The 19493-nt window shown below is 35.3% G+C and overlaps 1 non-coding gene across 1 annotated transcript; it reads right to left on the bottom strand.

The window, feature by feature from the left end:
- Positions 1-19093: 19093 nt before the first annotated feature.
- On the bottom strand, positions 19094-19254 carry LOC121823029 (U1 spliceosomal RNA). The gene has a single exon (XR_006064323.1). It is a non-coding gene; the product is annotated as a U1 spliceosomal RNA (small nuclear RNA).
- Between the last annotated feature and the right edge of the window lie 239 nt (positions 19255-19493).

The raw sequence follows: 19493 nt of genomic DNA, 5'->3' as shown, positions 1-19493 counted from the left end.
TTTTCTAATGAGAGACAGGAAGGCAGTGGATACTTATGGAAGGAGACATAGGAGGAACTGGCAGTGGTAGAGGACGGGGATATTAATGTCAGTATAGATTCTGTGAGGAAAGAATCTATTTTCAATTAAAAGTTTTTTTTTTCTTTTTTCTTCTCACACAATTTTGAAGTATAAATTTGTCAGAATGTTGCTCCTGGCCAAGACTGGAGGTAGTCTGTGGTCTGGGTTTCAAGATGCTACTGCAGACATTTTGGTAATATAAAACAATTACTACTGTAAGCATTAATTAATTGTTGTTGTCCTCCACTCTGCTGTCTCTTGAGTGATTTGAATGTTATCATCTCTTTAAAAAATTTTATTCCCCATCTTAATTTCCTATACATATTATAACCACTCTCTATATTTTAATTGCAGTTATTAAGAGCACATTTCACGAATACTTTAATTAACAGAATCTCCACACTGAGAAGAAGGTCATCAAGAACACAGATTTTAAAGGGAAAAAAAACTTCATATTTAAGAGGGAATATTTGGCCCCAAATTGCTATACTTTACTAATGAGTGAAATACCCTGTTATACATTTAAGTTATTGCTCATCTAAAGAACAGAGTTCCTCAGAACATTGGAGAAATACTACATTTTTTTTAAAGACAGATGAACTAAACATATGGAAAAGACACTTATTTGAGTTCACAGTTTTTAATTAAACCTTAAACTGAAGAATTATATCTTCGACTACTATAAACCTTTTTCTTTCTATGCAAAAGACCCAACATTGTCAAAAATAGCCAAGTTTTAAAAATAATTGTGAATTCTTACTAAACATCTGCCAGAACACATGCATTTAAATTCCTAGGACAAACTTGCTTATGACAATGATAGTTATTAAAAGAGTGGACTTAGTTCATATGATCTAAGGAGATGTTTAGAGTCAAGAAGTGAGGTTCTGCTATTTATTTGCTCTTTAGTAAAAACTGTTGACTCTGACCAACAAGCTAGAGTGTCAAATAGACCTTTTGTTCTCAGCCATTTATTCTTATTTCAATTTTCCCAGAGACTTTGAACAGTTTCATGGACATTCATGCCCTTGGTATATTCAGTTTACATGATCTGCTTAACTGAAGCTCTAAGGGCATAGCAATTGAAAGAAGGATTATTAAACTTTTGAACCACTGTGACCAGAAACACAAAAAAAGAATATCAAATCTTTTAAAAATTGGAGTCAGAATGAATCTTGTTTTATTTGACTCTGGAATTCAGAAGATTCTGTCTTTTCTTGGAGGTGGCGGTGTTGGACAGAGAAAGCCCACATCATAGTGACCAGGAAATACAGAAAAAAATGAATACAGAGAGGAGCCAGGCAAGATTTAGTTCTCGAGATACTTTACCAATGAACTACTTCCTTCAGCTAAGCCCTAACACCTACAAGCCACAATCTATCTCCCAATAATGTCCTCATATCATGAATTAAAGGCTCAATTTACCCACTAGAATGGGGATATCATTATCTAATCATATTTGAAGACTATTAGTGGTACACACAAAGATATGCTTGTCTACACATCAATGAAATTCTTAACCCAATAACCATGGCAATCAAAATAGACAATCAAAGGTTATTCATTGTTTTATATCTGATTTTTGTTGTTTTCGTTCTTTTTATGTGTAGAGAATCCAAGAATTTCTCACTTATATTTAAGAGTTTTTGTTTCCTTTACTGTACATGTTGACCCCAAATTTGTTTTTATGTAGATTCCTCCTTATGATGCTCATAATCTAATCACTTTCTTTTAGTCGAAACTCTGACTCTAAACATCCTTGGATTTCATTGATTGCTTTTTTTTTGATGATTTGTTTTTGTTTAGCTTACTTTACCCATTTTTATTTATTTACATATATTATTTGAAATGTACCTTCAGGAGTTATATATTTACAGATTAGGGGGTATTTCATCCATCACTCCTTCTAAATCCCCTTTTTTCCACCGAAAAATGCTTCACAGACAAATCAAAACCTCAACAAAGAAGGGTGTCTGTGCTTTATCCAAGATGTAAAGAAACACAAAAATAGAAGAGGAAATGAGTGCAGAGACAGAGGAGGAAATTCTAGGTCAAGAAGTTCCATCTTCCATGACAAATCTCTTTCTATGTAAAAGAAAACACATTATATGTAGGAAAATAAATCATATGTAAAATATATTTGGGACATACTATTTGAAAATTGATACAGTGATATTTGATTTTATAATCACATCAATTCAAGAACTCACTGCAAGTATGAATTATGAAGAAATTCTAACATAGAGAATCAGTTCCTTTAGATAATAGGTATATTGCTTTGGTGGGAGGAAAGACCTTCTTTGTAGCCTACAAAAATAGAGATCACAGTGACACCAGCTTCTAAGCCCCAGGAATTACAATGATTATGGTGTGTGAAATATTGAGAATGAAATCTCTAGAGTTACTCAAAACATGTAAGATAACATTACTTTTTTTTCAGAGAGAAAGTTACTTTCTGTGTTCAAGTTCTCAATCTTGAGATAGTGCTATGTTATCACACTAATATGGCTTGCTGCAAATAACCACCACGATAGCCAGACAAATTAGAATTAATAATAGATGAAAGCTTTTTGTATAGTTTTTTATTAGCTTGAAACAAAGGGGAAAATAGAATTATATTCTTAGAGAATCCCACTGTATAAGATATATGTTAATAAATGTTTTGATCTGAGAACATGTTATAGCTACTGTGGGACAAGATGGCTAAAAAAATAAAGCAGAAAGTTGAAGTATTGTTTTTCACTTAATAATCAGAGGATGCAGTTTGAGAGTGCTAATTTGTAGAAAAATTGAATACAAATGTATAAAGAAGGAAAATGTCCCATCCTCACAGAATGTATACGAACTTCCCTGAGGCTGCTGCATGTGATAGGAACTTTTCAAATAGCCAAGAGAAGAGGGATGTAATTCTAAAATAACTAACCAAAATCTTCAATGATGTCCATTGTTTGGAGTATGTTAATACCCAGTTCTTATGAGTTTAGAGAAGTATACATACTGCTCACCATTTATTATGACATAAATTATCCCAATTAAAATTACTTAGACATAATGCATTACTGGGTATAAGGCTAAGAGAATAGAAATGGGTGAGAACTGTTGGTTAATCTTCACGTAATGGAAGAAATTTTTACTATTTACTGGTTAATGTAAGCATGTCAGGAATAAATTGTACAAAAAGGAGGTTTCTAGGCATGTTGATTTTTTCAAGGTTTCTAGCTAGTGTTCTGGATATGTATTTCAGCTAAAACTGCTGGGTATTAAGTAGTAGTTCTAGAGGGCAAAGTATGTTAGAAGTAGTAAAATAGTTGTTATTAGTGCCCTCTTAGGTTTTAGGAAGGATTGCCTTCTTGGAGTGACCTTTGCTAAACTACATCTGTGAGTTAGGTTAATAGTGAACTCACTGGAGTCATGCAGTTGGAGAAGACAAAGGAGACCAGAACTCTTTGCAAGTATCTCCACAACTACAGGACAGATTTTGATCATAAATACAGGCCTATATGTGAATCTTTGGTAAAACAGTATTTTAGTTACTTTTCTAGTGCTGTGATAAGACTCCATGACCAAGGCAATTTATAGAATAAAGAGTTTATTTGGGGCTTAAAGTTTTAGAGGGTTAGGATGGATGACATTATGTAGGTAGACCTGCATGGTGCTGTAGCACCAAGTTTTGCTGCCACTTGAGATGGAATCTGACCTCCGGAATTACATTTGCATGAGATTCTCTTTGTTATTGCTTTTTAGAGGAAGAAATCCATCAGACATTTTCTTTTTTTTTCAAGTTGGAAGCTTAGCTGCATGGATTCTTGCCCTGTCCATTGTCCCATTTCAAAATTGGCCTTTTTATTTTTTTTCTCACCTTATTCAGCACTAGCCTTGACTACAACATTTAAATTTCATTCCCTGATGCTCCTTTTCACTCAAAACTGCACATTTTGTATTTCTTTTTGACATCATCATTCTTTTTCATTGTAGATCTGCATAGACTGATTACTGATAACCACACAGCATACTCAATAGCAGGCTGTCTTGAAATCTCCTTTGCCAAGAATATCAGCCCATTATTTTTAAATTTTGCATCTGCTACATTCTTAAAGAATGGGCAAAGGGCAGTCCCATTCTTTGCTTAAAATAACACAAGATTGATATCTAGCCCATTTGGTAATATTGTTCCCATCTGAAACCATTTGAACAGGCTTCCAGAGTCCATATTTCTGAGATCTATTGTCTCCTAACCTCCTACCAGTAAAAGCCATTAAGCCCCATTTACTCAATTACACTGTTTTCCAAGTCAAAATTCTAAGTCTTTCATATTCCCCCAAATAGCAACATGGTCAGCTTTGTCACAGCAATACCCTATCCCCATTAACAACTTCTGTAGGACAAGGAACTAGATGTGGGATTGAGGCTATGTTGTAGATTTTAGAGGTGGGTGGAGAAGAGCATTAAGTGGACTCATTCAGGTAGACCCTGTCACAAGATGTGAAAATATTAGATATTTAAATGCCAAAATAAAAAAAAAATACTCACAGATAGACAATATACTATTGCTGTACTCTAGAACTTTTATGTGAGAAAGGACAACTGTGTGTGAGTGTGTGTGTGTGTGTGTGTGTGTGTGTGTGTGTGTGTGTGTGTGTGTGTTATATGTTTGTTTGTTGTATATAAATAAGTGTATGGCCATGGGTACCCATATGCTCATTTGGAAGCCAGAGCAGGATATCAGGCATTTTCCTCAACACCCTCGACCTTTTGCTCACTCAATTAAATCTCCACTGTTTCTTCTGGGCTGGATGGACAGTAAATTCTAGGGAACCTGTATCTCTTGTACTAAAGCAGAGGACACATGTTTAATTAATTGTTTCCTTATTTTCCAATATTCATTTTTAAGAATCCTGCATTATTACCCACTCTGAAATTTAATATTTATTTATTTTATTTTACAACACCATTCAGTTCAACATTATAGCCACAGATTCCCCTGTTCTCCCCCTCTCGCCCCCCTCCTCCTCCCTCCAGCCCACCCCCCATTCCCACCTCCTCCAGATCAAGGTCTCCCCCGAGGACCGGGATCGACCTGGTAGACTCAGTCCAGGCAGGTCCATTCCCCCCCTCCCAGACTGAGCCAAGTGTCCCTGCATAAGTCCCAGGATTCAAACAGCCAACTCATGCAACGAGCCCAGGACCCGACACCACCGCACAGCTGCCTCCCAAACAGATCAAGCCAAATGACTGTCTCACCCATTCAGAGGGCCTGATCCAGTTGGGGGTTCCTCAGCTTTTGGTTCATAGATCCTGTGCTTCCATTCATTTGGTTATTTGTCCCTGTGCTTTATCCAACCTTGGCTTCAACAATTCTCGCTCATATAAACCCTCTTCTTTCTCACTAATTAGACTCCCAGTGCTCCACCAGGGGCCCAGCCGTGGATGTCTGCATCCAGATTCCTCAGTCCTTGGATGGGGTTTATGGCACAACTATCAGGGTGTCTGGCCATCCCATCACCAGAGTGGGAACAATGAAGGGCGATGGTCGAGGGAAAGAGAGTGGGAGATCCTAGCTGGATTAAGAAAAGAGAGGGAGAACAAGAAACAGGAGACCATGGTAAATGAAGACCACATGAGAAGGTGAGGAAGCAGAGAGCTAGGGAGGCCCATGGAGATCCACAAAGATACCCCCGCAAAAGACTGCTGGCAATGGTCAGGAGATGGCAGGAACTGACCTACTCTGGTGAAATTTAATATTTATAACAGGTGCGATTGTTCTAATGATATTATTTTGAACACTGCTCAAACATGGTCTACTATAGCCTCAAACTCCCTGTTCCTCAGCTCTTAGTAAGAATGAGTTAAATATAGTTGATATAATTGAACATATTAATAAAAATGATATGCTATTCTCAGTGTACATAGCACATTGTATTTAATTAAGTCAATGATTTAACATGATGAAGGCTCAATATAAAATTGAGGCTTATTAGATTATTTTATAAAATCCACCAATATAAAATTTACAGTTTACAGTGTACTTAATCATGAAATTTGCATTTTCATTCTAATGCATATAAGTCAGAGATTTTTTTATTATGGCATTTAGAAACATTCTACAACAGATATAAGTTAATGAAAGCCAAGAAAAATAAATTCATAATGCTTAGAAAGGAGAAAGTAAAATTCCTTTTTATATGGTTATAATATATTAAAAATAGTAAATCTTAGGTTCCAGGGATATCATTTAGTGTTCTGTTTTGATTTCAAGTGCTATGAGGAAACATTACCATCAAAAGTAACTTAGGAAGGGAAGATGTTTATTTAACAACTGCAACTCCAGAGGAGTAAGAGTCCATCACAGAGATGAAAAATTATAGCAAGCATCAGGCACAGTGACAGGACAAAGAAACTGAGAGTTCACTGAAAATGCAGCAAGGTTATGCCCTCTCAGCCTGCCCCCTGTGACTTTCTTCTTACAGCAAGGTCACACATTTTAATCCTCCCGAAACAGAGCCACCAATTAGAGACTATTATTCAATTTTTGGAGTCTTAGAGGACATTTTCTTACAAACCACCACATTTAGTCGGTAAATTATTTTCTTAGCAAACAAACCATTCCTAGTTAGATACCCAGGATTCACATAAAAAGAGCCTAGTATGTGGTACGCTCTTACAATCACTCTTCTGGGAAAAAGGCGACAGGAGGATCTCAAGTGTCTACTAGGCCTTCCAGCATGGTTTGACAAGTTTCAAGCTAGCAAGAGACCTTGTATCAAGAAAAAAAAGGTTGATGTAATCTGAGCAATGACACCAGAAGTTGTCTTCCGACCACAGCACAAAGAAGAAAATATGTACACATGCTCATCCACACAGATGAACATGAAAACACATACACAAATTAAACACAGACAGTAGTAAAGAAGCTTTGAAAGTTGTTTGGACAGAGATGAGTGAACACAACCTGAAATGAAGAACAATGTTGATAATTTATATTAATCCCATTCAATACCTATATAGAAAGCTATGCTAATAAAGATATTCAGACCTCTGTTAGAGTAGAATAAAAGACCACTGTTAGAATAGAATAGAATGGGAAATCTATTTCACTTTAATAGCTTATGTTGCTGAAACTGTTGGAAATCCATATGAAATAAAAAGGAAACATAAAGTTGGGTGGTAGTGGGGCATGCCTTTAATCCCAGCACTCTGGAGGCATTGCCATGTGGATCTCTGTGAGTTTGAGGCCAGCCTGGTCTACAGAACAGGCACCAAAACTATGCAGAAAAACCCTGTCTTGAAAAAAAAAAGGAAACACAAACTCTTTGTTGATGTAACCAACAGTTTTATTAAATAAGAAACACAGAAACAATGTAAAAGAGAAAGCCGAGAGGTCAGAGCTCAGAGCTAAAATCTCACCCTTCCTCTTGCGGTGTACCAGCTTCCCGAAAAGAGAGCTATTTCCTTGTCTGTCCATCATTTCCAAGTCATTCTGCCTACTCATTGGTTGTAAGCCCAAACACGTGACTGCCTCATCACTGTCTGTATGTACAGCCCTCTAGGTCTTGAAGGCATATGTCTCCAATGCTGGCTGTATCCCTGAACACACAGAGATCTATGGGATTAAAGGCGTGTGCCACCACCGCCATGCTCTTTCTATGGCTCTAATAGCTCTGACCCCCGGGCAACTTTATTTATTAACATACAATCAAAATTACATTTCAGTACAATTAGAAAACTACCACAACTCTTTGTGACAAACCAAGTTTAGATAGACCCTAGACCTAAATTTAATAGTTGAAACCATGAAATAATTTAGAGAAATACACAGTAGGTGATCTAAGATGTTGTGATAACAAGAGAAGAAGCAATGTATGTTCACTGAAGAATGTCAAATTATTATTGCTGCACTACGGATGTAGTTGAGTAGGATAATGCTTGCTCAGCCTGTGTGATACCCTGAATTCAATTCCCAGGATCACACAAAACCAAACAGCAGTTTGGAATATATATTTACATTATCTATGAAGAACTCTATTTCAATAAGTAGTGAAACATAGTAAAAATTTTGAGTAGGTACTCTACAAAAGGTTGAATAGAGATATATCTTATGAATGTGAAGTGATGTCCAATATCAATGAGCTACTAGTAGTTTGTGTGAAATATTTTGGCAAGCAGTTTAGCAATTGTTTCATAGAAATTACAGCCAGTGATCAACTGCACAAGAAATTCTTCTCCAATGTATTTCTTAGGAAAATAGAAAGATGGGTCAACACACAGGACTCAATATAAATTTCAGACTTGCTATATTGTAGTTGTAATGTCCAAAGTCATGTAAAAATAACCATTAAGCTATGAATGCATATTCTACTGAGACAGACTATTGTTATATCCATTCATCAATGAAGAAGAGCCATCCTTCAATTAATGAAAAGTGTAGATTAATTTAAAGTTACTCTGGTTAATAGAAGAGAGCTGGCACAGAAACACATACTTCCTATGACTCCAGCTACATGATATTGTATATTACACTTGTATGTCTTTTCTTCATTGGTAGTAGTCAGAACTGTGACCACCTGTGTTGTTACATGGGCAATTGCTAAAATAACAGAGTAATAATAAATTTTAAAGGTACCTGGCAGAAAATTTCAATTTAAAAGAAATTTGATGCTTTTACTTTAATTAGGGTGCTAGAAAAATTTATTAGCTATTGCTCTACTTTCTCCATGTGAATTTATAACTAAAATTTAGTAAAATCATCATTTCTCCATACTTAAAATAGATAAAATGATAAGAGAAGAGAATATGATGATCATATATATAGTTTCAAGATGATTCATGTGAATTTTTCTTACAATTAAATGAAAATATAGTCCTCAGATTACAATGGATTGTCTAACATTAATCAGATAAAAAGAAAGAAAAGAACTGCATATTTCAAAACATTGTGATTTTTTTAAGTGAAGAGGGAATTAACAAGATCTAGCAAACTGAAGATATAATTAACCAAAAGAGAAGTAAAACTCAGACTGATTTCATGATTGTTGGACCAAGAAGATAATGACTGCTAAGTATGGTGGTACTTGTGTATATTAACAGAACTCAGCATGCTTAGGCAACAGGATTGTTTGTGTGAGTCTATAGAGCAAGGACCTGTCTAACTAAAGAAGATGTCTCTTGAGATAAAGGAAATAAGTCAACATTTCAGTGTATTTTTTCTCTAACTTAGAAAATAAATAAAACGAATAATAAAAGATTCTAGGAAACTTATTTCCACAACTCTCCATGAAAATCCCTGAATGCCCATCTTCCAATAAATGGGAAAAAATCCAGTAGAGATAAAGAAGCTATGAATAGGAATGATAAATAAATAAAATCTTGAATTCTTTATTTAAAATGAAGTACTTAGGGGTCACTCAAGTATACTATCATGTCATCTGCAAATAGGGAAAGCTTGACTTCTTCCTTTCCAATTTGTATCCCCTTAATCTCCTTATGTTGTCTTATTGCTCTGGCTAGAACTTCAAGTACTATATTGAATAAGTATGGGGAGAGTGGACAGCCTTGCCTCGTTCCTGATTTTAGTGGAATTGCTTTGAGTTTCTCTCAATTTAATTTGATGTTGGCTGTTGGTTTGCTATATATTGCCTTTATTATGTTTAGGCATGTTCCCCGTATTCCTGATCGCTCCAAGACTTTTATCATGAAGGGGTGTTGGATTTTGTCAAATGCCTTTTCTGCATCTAGTGAGATGATCATGTGGTTTTTTTTCTTTGAGTTTGTTTATATGGTGTATTATGTTGATTCAAGGTTCTGTCAAGTTGACAACTAACACTAACCCTTATATTAGGTATATGGGCATCTAGTAGTTCAGTCAAGTTAGTATGGCAAATTAAACATCATGTTATTTTAATGGTATGCTGTCATTCTAGCGAGTTATTATTCTTCATGTTGTCTCAGCTCATTTCTAGTGTTCACAACTCACCTTTTGGCTTAAGATGGTAGACATAAGTACTTGCCAGAATTATATACTAGATGTTTTGGCTATAATCTCCCTGAGAGGACTTTAGTCGCATAGCATAGCAGAAAGATTTTCAATGAAGTGTAGGTGACTGCCAGCTATTTTAAAAGTAAGAATGCATGCAGCTATGGAAGGGAAGAATGGTCATTTAATAACCACTAACATTTGATAAAGTCTTTCAAGTCTTTCCCACAAACAAGGAAAATTTAACTCATATCTTCCCTATTTGTACCTACTTCTATTTCTTTCTCTTCATATATTGGTCTTAGGGGTACTTTTTTTTTGAGGAATATAATTTCCTGAGAAATGTGAAAATAATACATTATGGAATGCCCATTTATTTTACAGACATGAATTTGTGTGATCAAATATGTAGGTGTAGATCTAGGTAGGTACATATTATGTCACATACACACATTCTCTAGAGGAAAATATATTCCAGATTTTCTGTGATGAGATAATGCCTCATCCACTCTTATTTGGATGAAATAAAAATGTCTGTGATAAATGACCCATTCTTTATCATTATTTTTGCAATAAAAGAGAATGTGGAAGTTTCAAAGAAAGTTTATTGTCTCAGTAAGGATGGTTTTCTTTATCACACACACACACACACACACCAACACAGACACAGACACATATACATAATATGTACATGATATATATGCAGATATATATATATATATATATATATGAAAAACTCCACAAAAAGTTTTCTCCATTTCTTTTCCTTTCTCTTATTTTCCTTCTTTCCTTCTTATGGTCCCAGTGTGTTCTGGTTTTCCCTTCTCTTTCAGTGAAGATAGAAGTAAGCTACTTAATGCATATTGAGAAATTAAGAATACAAGTGGAAGTATAGGATAAAGAAAATTGTCAAGGGTATAAGATTTAGTCATATTAAACAAAGATGTTCTTTGGAAACATTATTTTGTTTTGTTTTGTTTTTTGTTTTTTTTTTGTTTTTTCAAGACAGGGTTTCTCTGTGCAGTTTTGGTGCCTTTCCTGGATCTCACTTTGTAGACCAGGCTGGCCTCAAACTCACAGAGATCTGCCTGCCTCTGCCTCCTGAGTGCTGGGACTTAAAGGCATGTGGCACCACCACCACCTGGCAGAAACATTTTTTTAAACATTTAATTTTGTTTTCAGTGACACATGATGCTTATACATATTTATGAGTTATGATTTTTTTAGCTTGTGTGTAGTAGGTAAAACTTCTCAAGGAATGTATCATATTTATCTACTTAAATTTTATAGTGACTGCATCCAAAACCTTCTATTCTAGTCAGGAACTAGTCCTAGCTACTTACGCCAAGATAGAAGAATGACTTCATATCATAAGTTTGACATTAACCTGAGTAACATAGACAGAGCCTTTCCCTATCAAAAGAACGATTTCTAGGCACGTCGCAATATTACACACTATTGTTGATTATATTCACCCTGGTGAGCCATGGAACTGCAGAACCCATTCCGCTTAATTGCAGTATAGATCTATTCTCACCCCTCATCTTCTTCCCCCAGTCTTTGTCCATCATTGTTCTACTGTTGGCACCTGTGAGATTATCATCTTGTTCTCAAATTTGCTGGGTGAGTGGCATGATGAAAAGTACTTCTTTATGCTCCTGTCTTATTTCACCTCACAGATGTCCTCCAAGTCCACTAACTTTTTGCAAATGAAAGAATGTGTGTTTTTCTTGAATGAATAACAATGTACTGCATACACATGCACGGAATCCATCTGTATACTGACAGACGTTTTTGTCAGTTCCATTTCTTGACCATTGTGAATAGTTCAACAATAAAAGTGGGGACTTAGGTCTCTGTTCCTGCGCTGCTCATTTCACAGCTTTTGATATATACTGAGTAGTGGATTTGTTGCATCCCATATTAACTCTACCTTTAGGTTTCTGGTATAAATTCTATAGTGATTTCCATGGTGTCCTTCATACTTTGGTTTCTGGGTATTTATTTTATACATGATCTAATGATATAGACCAAGTTGGGTTAGAAATTGCGGTACAGCACAGGGTGCTCTAAGGCTCTTGTTAAATTTCTTGCCTCAACTCCAAGTCTGTGGTTTGCAGGTATGAGCTTCCATACACAGCTTGTTGTCTATATTCTTGCCAATATTCAAACCCCCTCTCTCCTTTCTTATTTACTCAACCTTCTATTTTCTTTATTTTTGATAACAGATATTCTAATTACATCTCAAGATTCTCTCAGCCAAAAATCAAGTGAGAATACAACTGAAAATGGCAGGTTATTTACTAATTATACCTCATATATGATTGATATTCAGGGTATATGAATAACTAAAGTAGCTCAAAAGCAAACAAATAATATAATAAAATGGGCTAAACAGGTAAACCAATGTTTCCCATGAGAATGAAGTAAAAAATCAGAGCTCTTCATATGAGTGGTTAACAGCTGCACAATAACTGGTAAACATTGCTAATTATCAGAGAATTACAACTGAAGCAAAGTCATTGGTTTAATGTACTGGCATCACATGTACAGTTGATAAATAATCATAATTCCATGCATTAAAGAATGTGAAATATTCTGGCCATGCAAGTAGAAAAAATGTGAAACTAACAAATAGACTGGATATTAGTTTTTAATTCCACTCTCCACTAAAATCAACCATGATTACTTGTAGAAATGTGTAATTCCAGGACAACAGTAGGGATAGATGTGAAATATTCTGTGCCAGAATATAAGGAAGTGATAAAAGAAAAATTAACATATACTGAAATATAGAATCTTCCCTGCAAATAATGCAGTAATTTGTCTAAACTTAGTTAACTATAACATTAATATAAGTAGCAGTAGATTAAATTCCACTGATTTTTTTTTGATTGAACATTAAACAATAAAAATGAATCACCATGGTTACAGCCCCAAATTACCATATATTAAGAAGCTTAAACAACAGAAATTACTATTTTTAACATAATGGCAGCTAAAAGTTCATTATGGAAAGCAGCTTCCAGGGCAGCCAGGACTGTTAAACAGAGAAACCCTGTCTCAAAAAACAAAAAAGGAAAAAAAAAGGTTCAAGATCAAGTTTCATCATGTCTTATTTCTTCTGATACTGGACTACTTTGTATCTTGAGGGTAATCTTTTCTCTCTTCTTCATATTATCGCCCCTTCTACGGAAAGCCCATATGTTAATCTCACATTACAGAAAGCTCAAATTTAACTGTATCAACTATCACCCAACTGACATACTTCTTATTTCTTTCTTTCTTAAAATCCAGCTTCAAAACAGTCTGACTCTGAGGAATTTAATGCCTATATTATAGGACAACAATATTCAAACCATAAAAAATTAAAAGAAAATTTAATATCAGTACACAAATTAAAAGGGGCAATGATGTGATTGATTTTGATATTATCCATGATGTGAGGCTGATGAATGGGATTTGATAAGAATCTGAGAAAAGATTATTGGCCTATTTCAGAAGAGTACTAAAAACATTCATATCTCATTTTAATAATTATCTATTGGTGAAGATATCTGGACATAATAGCATGTTTAAGTAATTGAGGTCAGTAACATCTGTGATGTAAATGTCAGCAGCATCCACTGACACTGGTGTGTTGAGGAGAACATAATCACTTGTTGGTATTCTGGAAAAGAAGGCATCATTTAACCAATGTGGTTAACCATCACTTCACCAGCGTGATGAATCACAACCAGGAGGCTAGAGCAAAAGCATCATGAAAAATTTGAGTCCATCTTGGATGACAGAAAATGTCAAATGCAGCCAGTATTCAGATGCTACTTTCTGATCGGGAGTCTGGTCATAAGAAAACCCTCATGGAGCCATGTCCTTGGTGCAGAATGCAGGAGTATAGAATCATAACATTTATAGTGATGATGAATAGGAAGGTTACCCAAAGAAAAGAAAGAAAATGGAAGAACACAAGAAAACTAAATGAAATCTATACTCCTCGATGGGACTTTGATCTGGAAGGGAAAATCTCTTTTTGCAAACATTGAGAAGTATGAATTAGGCTGAGGAGGGGTACTTCGGATTGGATGGCAGAGGCAATACTGTTTTATTTAACTTGAAGGTCCTAGGGAGGTTAGGCAAAGAATGCCTGTAGTTGGGGGGAAACACTGAAATATTGAGATCTACTGTCAAACAATTAGAAAAGGGAACTCATCAAGACTGTGTGTGTGTGTGTGTGTGTGTGTGTGTGAGAGAGAGAGAGAGAGAGAGAGAGAGAGAGACAGAGACAGAGACAGAGACAGAGACAGAGAGATGGAGAATGAGAGAGAGACACAGAGAGAAAACCCGAGAGACAGAGAAAGACAGGGAGAGAAAAAGAATGAAAGAACGAATAGCAAACCATGGGATCTATCAGTCAACAAGATAAAAATTTTGTATTGTATTTGGCATATCATGAGTTTTCCCTTTAAAAAATTAAAACTAGTCAGTGTTCTTATTGTTTACTCTCAAAATCACAGATTTATCAATTAAGCAAAAGGAAGCTTAATGTACTTTTATTGGATTGGTTAAAATGTCTCAGTAACTTCAGATTTTTTATCTAGTTTCTTCTTAATTGCGTTAATTGAAACAAAGTTAAGCATATTTTATAAATTATTAATTAAAATTTCACATTAATTATATAACCATTGAAGCTGATGAGATGTCATTATTGTCAGGCCTTGGCTTAGAAATAATGTAAAAATTTGAGCTTTCATAAGTATAACAACTTGATTAGTAAATGTGTCAGAAATCTTAATTATTGGATTTAAGAACTTTATTCATTCTTCCAAATGGACAAGAGAACTTTGGTTTCAGCTACTAAGCTAATTATGTTATGTGTGTTTAATTAATTCATGTCTATGAAGGGTTTACTTTGATAAAATAAGCCAAATAGTGCTTTGCTATGTTATTTACAACACACTTTTAACAGTGCCTTTGAAGAAATTTCTTAGAAGCATTTTACACTCTAAAGCTTTGTAAAGCCCTAGATCTTAATTTCTTTCTTTATGTTAGCTCAGAAGAGAGGTTCTGTCAGATTGAAATAAGAAATACAAATTATTTCTGATGCACAAATCAATTTTTAAAAAATATATAGTAGTACTTATCAAAATTGGGAGGCATTAGGAGGTACAACATTATTCATTTTGTAAATTCAATATGGGTTTCACAGTATTAACATTGTCAAAAGAACTTTTATAATTCACAAAGTTTATCATAATTATCCAGAACTCAACTAAAATATCAGTGCTACTCATGTTGCTTTCTGCATATTAACATGGTCTTTTTGTTCCATAAATACTCTTAGGTGAGGTCAAACAAACTACTGATTCAAAGACTTTTGATTTAACATATCTGCTTATAAACAGTCCCCTAAATATTGTCATTTCCATGTTTAATACCCCCGTCTGGGTTGATAATAAGTATTGCATATATTTCCCATCAATTACACCAGACAACCAGACAGACTGTCGTTTTGTTATAAAAAAAAATTTCAGAGTTGACACAAAATGGAATGTGGGCTTTGTTTCTATTCTCTCAGTTTTAGAGACAAGGAAGAGAATTCTGAGATCACAAAATGTCTGGAATCTCACATAACTGAAAGTGAACTCAGGCATAGTTACTTTTGCCAAATAGAATGTAATAGTTTAAAAGGTAAACTTTACTTACTTTTGGTTAAATACTCAAATGAAATGAAACGGCATACCAAGAAGACCTAAGTATTCAAATTTATGCTGCCTCTGTTCACAATAGCTAATATACAGATTATCCTTAACACCCATCCATGGTGAATGGATTCAGAAAGTGCATATATGCATAAAATAGAATATTATTCAACTAAAAAAAGAGAATAATGCTGCCATCTGTTACAGAATCTTATGAGTAGAGAATCCCATTGATATTCTCCATGATATCAGAAGAATGATACACAAGAAATAAAATGTATTGAAAGTTTCAAATATTAAAAAATGCAACACAATTATAAAAAAAAATATCAGAATGACTGCTGATTTCTCATTGGAAAGCCAGAAAAGCATGAATCAATACATTTCAAGTTGTAAAATACCATGAAGACTTTCCTTTATATATACTCAGCAAATATGCCCAGGAAATCTATCTCCCATAGTTGGAGGAGAAAGGAACGTTTTCTATGATGTAAACATTATATTTTAACCAATAAACCAAACCTAAAGAAAATGCAAGAACCAATATTATTGGGTAAAAAGGGGAATGAACACAGCCAAGGAATGAGAGAGTGATATGAAGCTGTTTTTTACTTAAGTACAAAGCACCACTGATAATACAAATGGTAACAACAGAAAATAAACAACACAATGATCACAATTAACACACACACATTTTAAAAATAACTTTGAACATCAATGGCCTCAATTATCAATTCAAAAGACAAATGCTGGCTGAATGAATCAAGAAACACAACTCATTTATCTTTAAAAAAAATAAGAAACACATCTTATCATTAAAACAGGCAATTCCTTAGTGTAAAAGGATAGAAAAACTCCTGAGAACAAATGAGATCAGGAAGCAAGTGGGTGTGGCTATGCCACTATTTGACAAATAGATTAAAAACAACAGTCCCCCAACTAAAGTTAATTAGAAGGAGGCCTGTCACAACAGGAAGTGACAGAGCTGGCCAGGAAGAGGAAGTGATATAGCTAGACAGAGAGCAAATCAGATGGCAGAACCGTGAGGCATATAAGCCTGGGTAAACAGGAAGTCACTCGCTTTGGAAGCTGTAGAGTTGGTGAGGCGAGGTTGGCTCATGATTTGTCCTCTTCCTCTGATCTTTTTTTGGGGGGGCTTTAACCCAAATTTCTGGACCCGTATTTTTTATTTATTAAGACCATATAGAAATTTGTCTGCAAAAACACAAGGAAATAAATAAATAAACAAATAAATAAGTAAATAAATGAAGGAGGGGAGGGAGGAAGGAGGGAAGGAAAGGAAGAAAGAGAGAGAGAGAGAGAGAAAGAGAGAGAGAGAGAGAGAGAGAGAGAAGATACAAATCAATAGAATCAGAACTGAACAGAAAACATTACAACAGACACCAAAGCAATTCAGCATATTACAAGGAAATACTTCAAAAACCTGTCCTCCATTAAGTTGACTAACTTAAATATGTCCTGGCCAGTGGGATCTTCAGCAGAGACCGTAGAAGGGGGAATGGCAATGAAAGGTCCAAGAGACACAAAGAATAGACAGCAAGACAGTATTCTTATCAAGCTGCAAAATTTATTTTTCCCAGGTGGGTTTTCTAGTAAGCAGACCAGGAAACTTTCTTTGGGAAAAGATCAGGGGACTGCTGAGTTGCCAAACAACACAACCAAGCAACCTAACCACAAAACATTGTTACTAATGGTCACTGTAGCAGAAAGATAAGGAAATGTTATTTTCTAATAACTCAGGACTTGTCCAGGCATGTCAAAAGTTTCTGGTTAGTGGCTCAATACTGGACAGCAGAGACTTAACTCAGGCAGGCAATATGGCATGGGTCTTAAAATTGTCCTCAGCAAAATAAATGGATGCATTTCTTGATTCAGCCAAAGGGGGGAAAAACAACAAAAATAAAATAAGAGGTCAATAATCTAAATAGACTCATAACAAATGGGGAGGCAGAAATATTAAGAAGAAGACATCCAACTAAAAAAAAAGTCCACGAGATTGAAAAATAGGCCAGCCTATGGAAATCAGTGTGGAGAATTCTCAAAAAGGTAAAAAGTAAATCTAACACTACCCATCTATATATAACACTCCCTGGCATATCCCAAGTACTTCACAGCTTACTCAACAAATGCTTGCTCAGGCATGCTCATTGTTCAATTCACAATACCTTGCAAATGGAAACAACCTAAAAAAAACCTTCAACAGGCAAATAGAAAATAAGAATTTGATAAATATGCACTATGCATAATACCTCGCTGTAAAGAAAAAAAATGAAATTTGTAATGAAATGGATGGAATAGATAAGATTTTAGTGAGTAAGATAACCCAGGAAGAAAATGTTACAAGTTCTCTTTCACCTGAGTGTCCTAGGTCCAATTCTCCAATAGTGAGTATATAACCTAGAATAAGTAACTCCATAGCCAGGAAAGTAAAAAGGGACCATTATGGGAATGTGGAAGTGGAGGAGTGAGTAAGTGATAAAGAGAGAAATAATAGAGTCCAAGTGACCTGAAGGGAGAAATAAAAAAATATGGGAGTCTCTAATTAGGGAAGGTAGGGGAAATAAATACAGAAGGGGTGATGAGTGCAAAACCATGTAAATGTGTCTTGAAATTTTATAAGGAACCGTATTTTTAACTTTCTACCAAAATGCCTATAATACATATAAAGTCAGTGTATAAATAAACATATATGGTTTAAATGGAACTTTCCAATCTTCACTAACAGCTGTCCTTCTCAGAGTCACAGATCATTGAACCACCCCTTACTAAGCAGGAGAAGCAGCCTTTTGAGTTGTTGGCCAAGATTCTCTAAGAGATTCTGAAAACATTATAGACTATTACTGTTGCCCTCAGTTGCTTCCCAGAAGTGGAAGGAAAGTCAATGTTCCCAAAGACACTATGCACTTCAGGAACAGGACCCAGAGGACCCTGTGCTGGAATTGAGATGAAGCTTCTTCCCTGAGGATTTGTTTGCCTGGCACCAGAATGTGTTATGAAAGCTTCAAAAAGAGGGGAGCAACCAATCAAGATATTCTACCAAGATATGACACCTATGAACCACAACAACCACCAGCATAGTAGGATAAAACTAAGGGATTAGTAGTGGGAAGAAATCCCTGGCTGGAACCAACAACTTTATAACTTGAGACCCACTCAACAAGAGGGGAATCATATCTGGTGCTGAAAACTTAGCCATATATTCAGGAGTAGTAAAATCATAGGTCTTGGAGGAGAACCTCAAACTGCCACTTTATTAAACCAGTACAATCGCTAAGTGTCTTACCTGTATTTAGGGTTTTTTGTTGTTGTTGTTGTTGTTGTTTTTTGTTTTGTTTTGTTTTTAAAGGGGAGAGCACAAATGCAGTCCCCTACTACCACAAATTATGCAGTCGAGTTTCCCAAATTTGGGAAAATCGCAGGGGTCAGCACAATCGGAGTGCAATGGATAAGCCTTGCCCTGAGGAAAAACACCTTCATGATCATGGTATCTCCCCTACCACTTATACCCACAGATAAGTGTAGTTTCCACTCTTTATCAAGGAAACGTCTCCATGCAACAGATAGAGACCATTTCTGGAGGCCGCAATCAATCAAATTGTAGGTTATAGAGCTGACTCACAACTAATACATATATAATACAACCCCTGCACCTAAGGTTCATAATCATTGTGGAAGAAGGGATAGAAAGATTGTGAGAGCCTGCAGGTCATGGAGCTTACTGTGAGATTTTTGTCTCTTAGGCA

The sequence above is a fragment of the Peromyscus maniculatus genome, chromosome 15 (genome assembly GCF_049852395.1).
Source record: "Peromyscus maniculatus bairdii isolate BWxNUB_F1_BW_parent chromosome 15, HU_Pman_BW_mat_3.1, whole genome shotgun sequence".
In the NCBI taxonomy this organism is placed as follows: domain Eukaryota; kingdom Metazoa; phylum Chordata; class Mammalia; order Rodentia; family Cricetidae; genus Peromyscus; species Peromyscus maniculatus.
The sequence above is the reverse complement of the archived record's forward strand: the minus strand, read 5'-3'. Positions and strand labels throughout refer to the sequence as shown.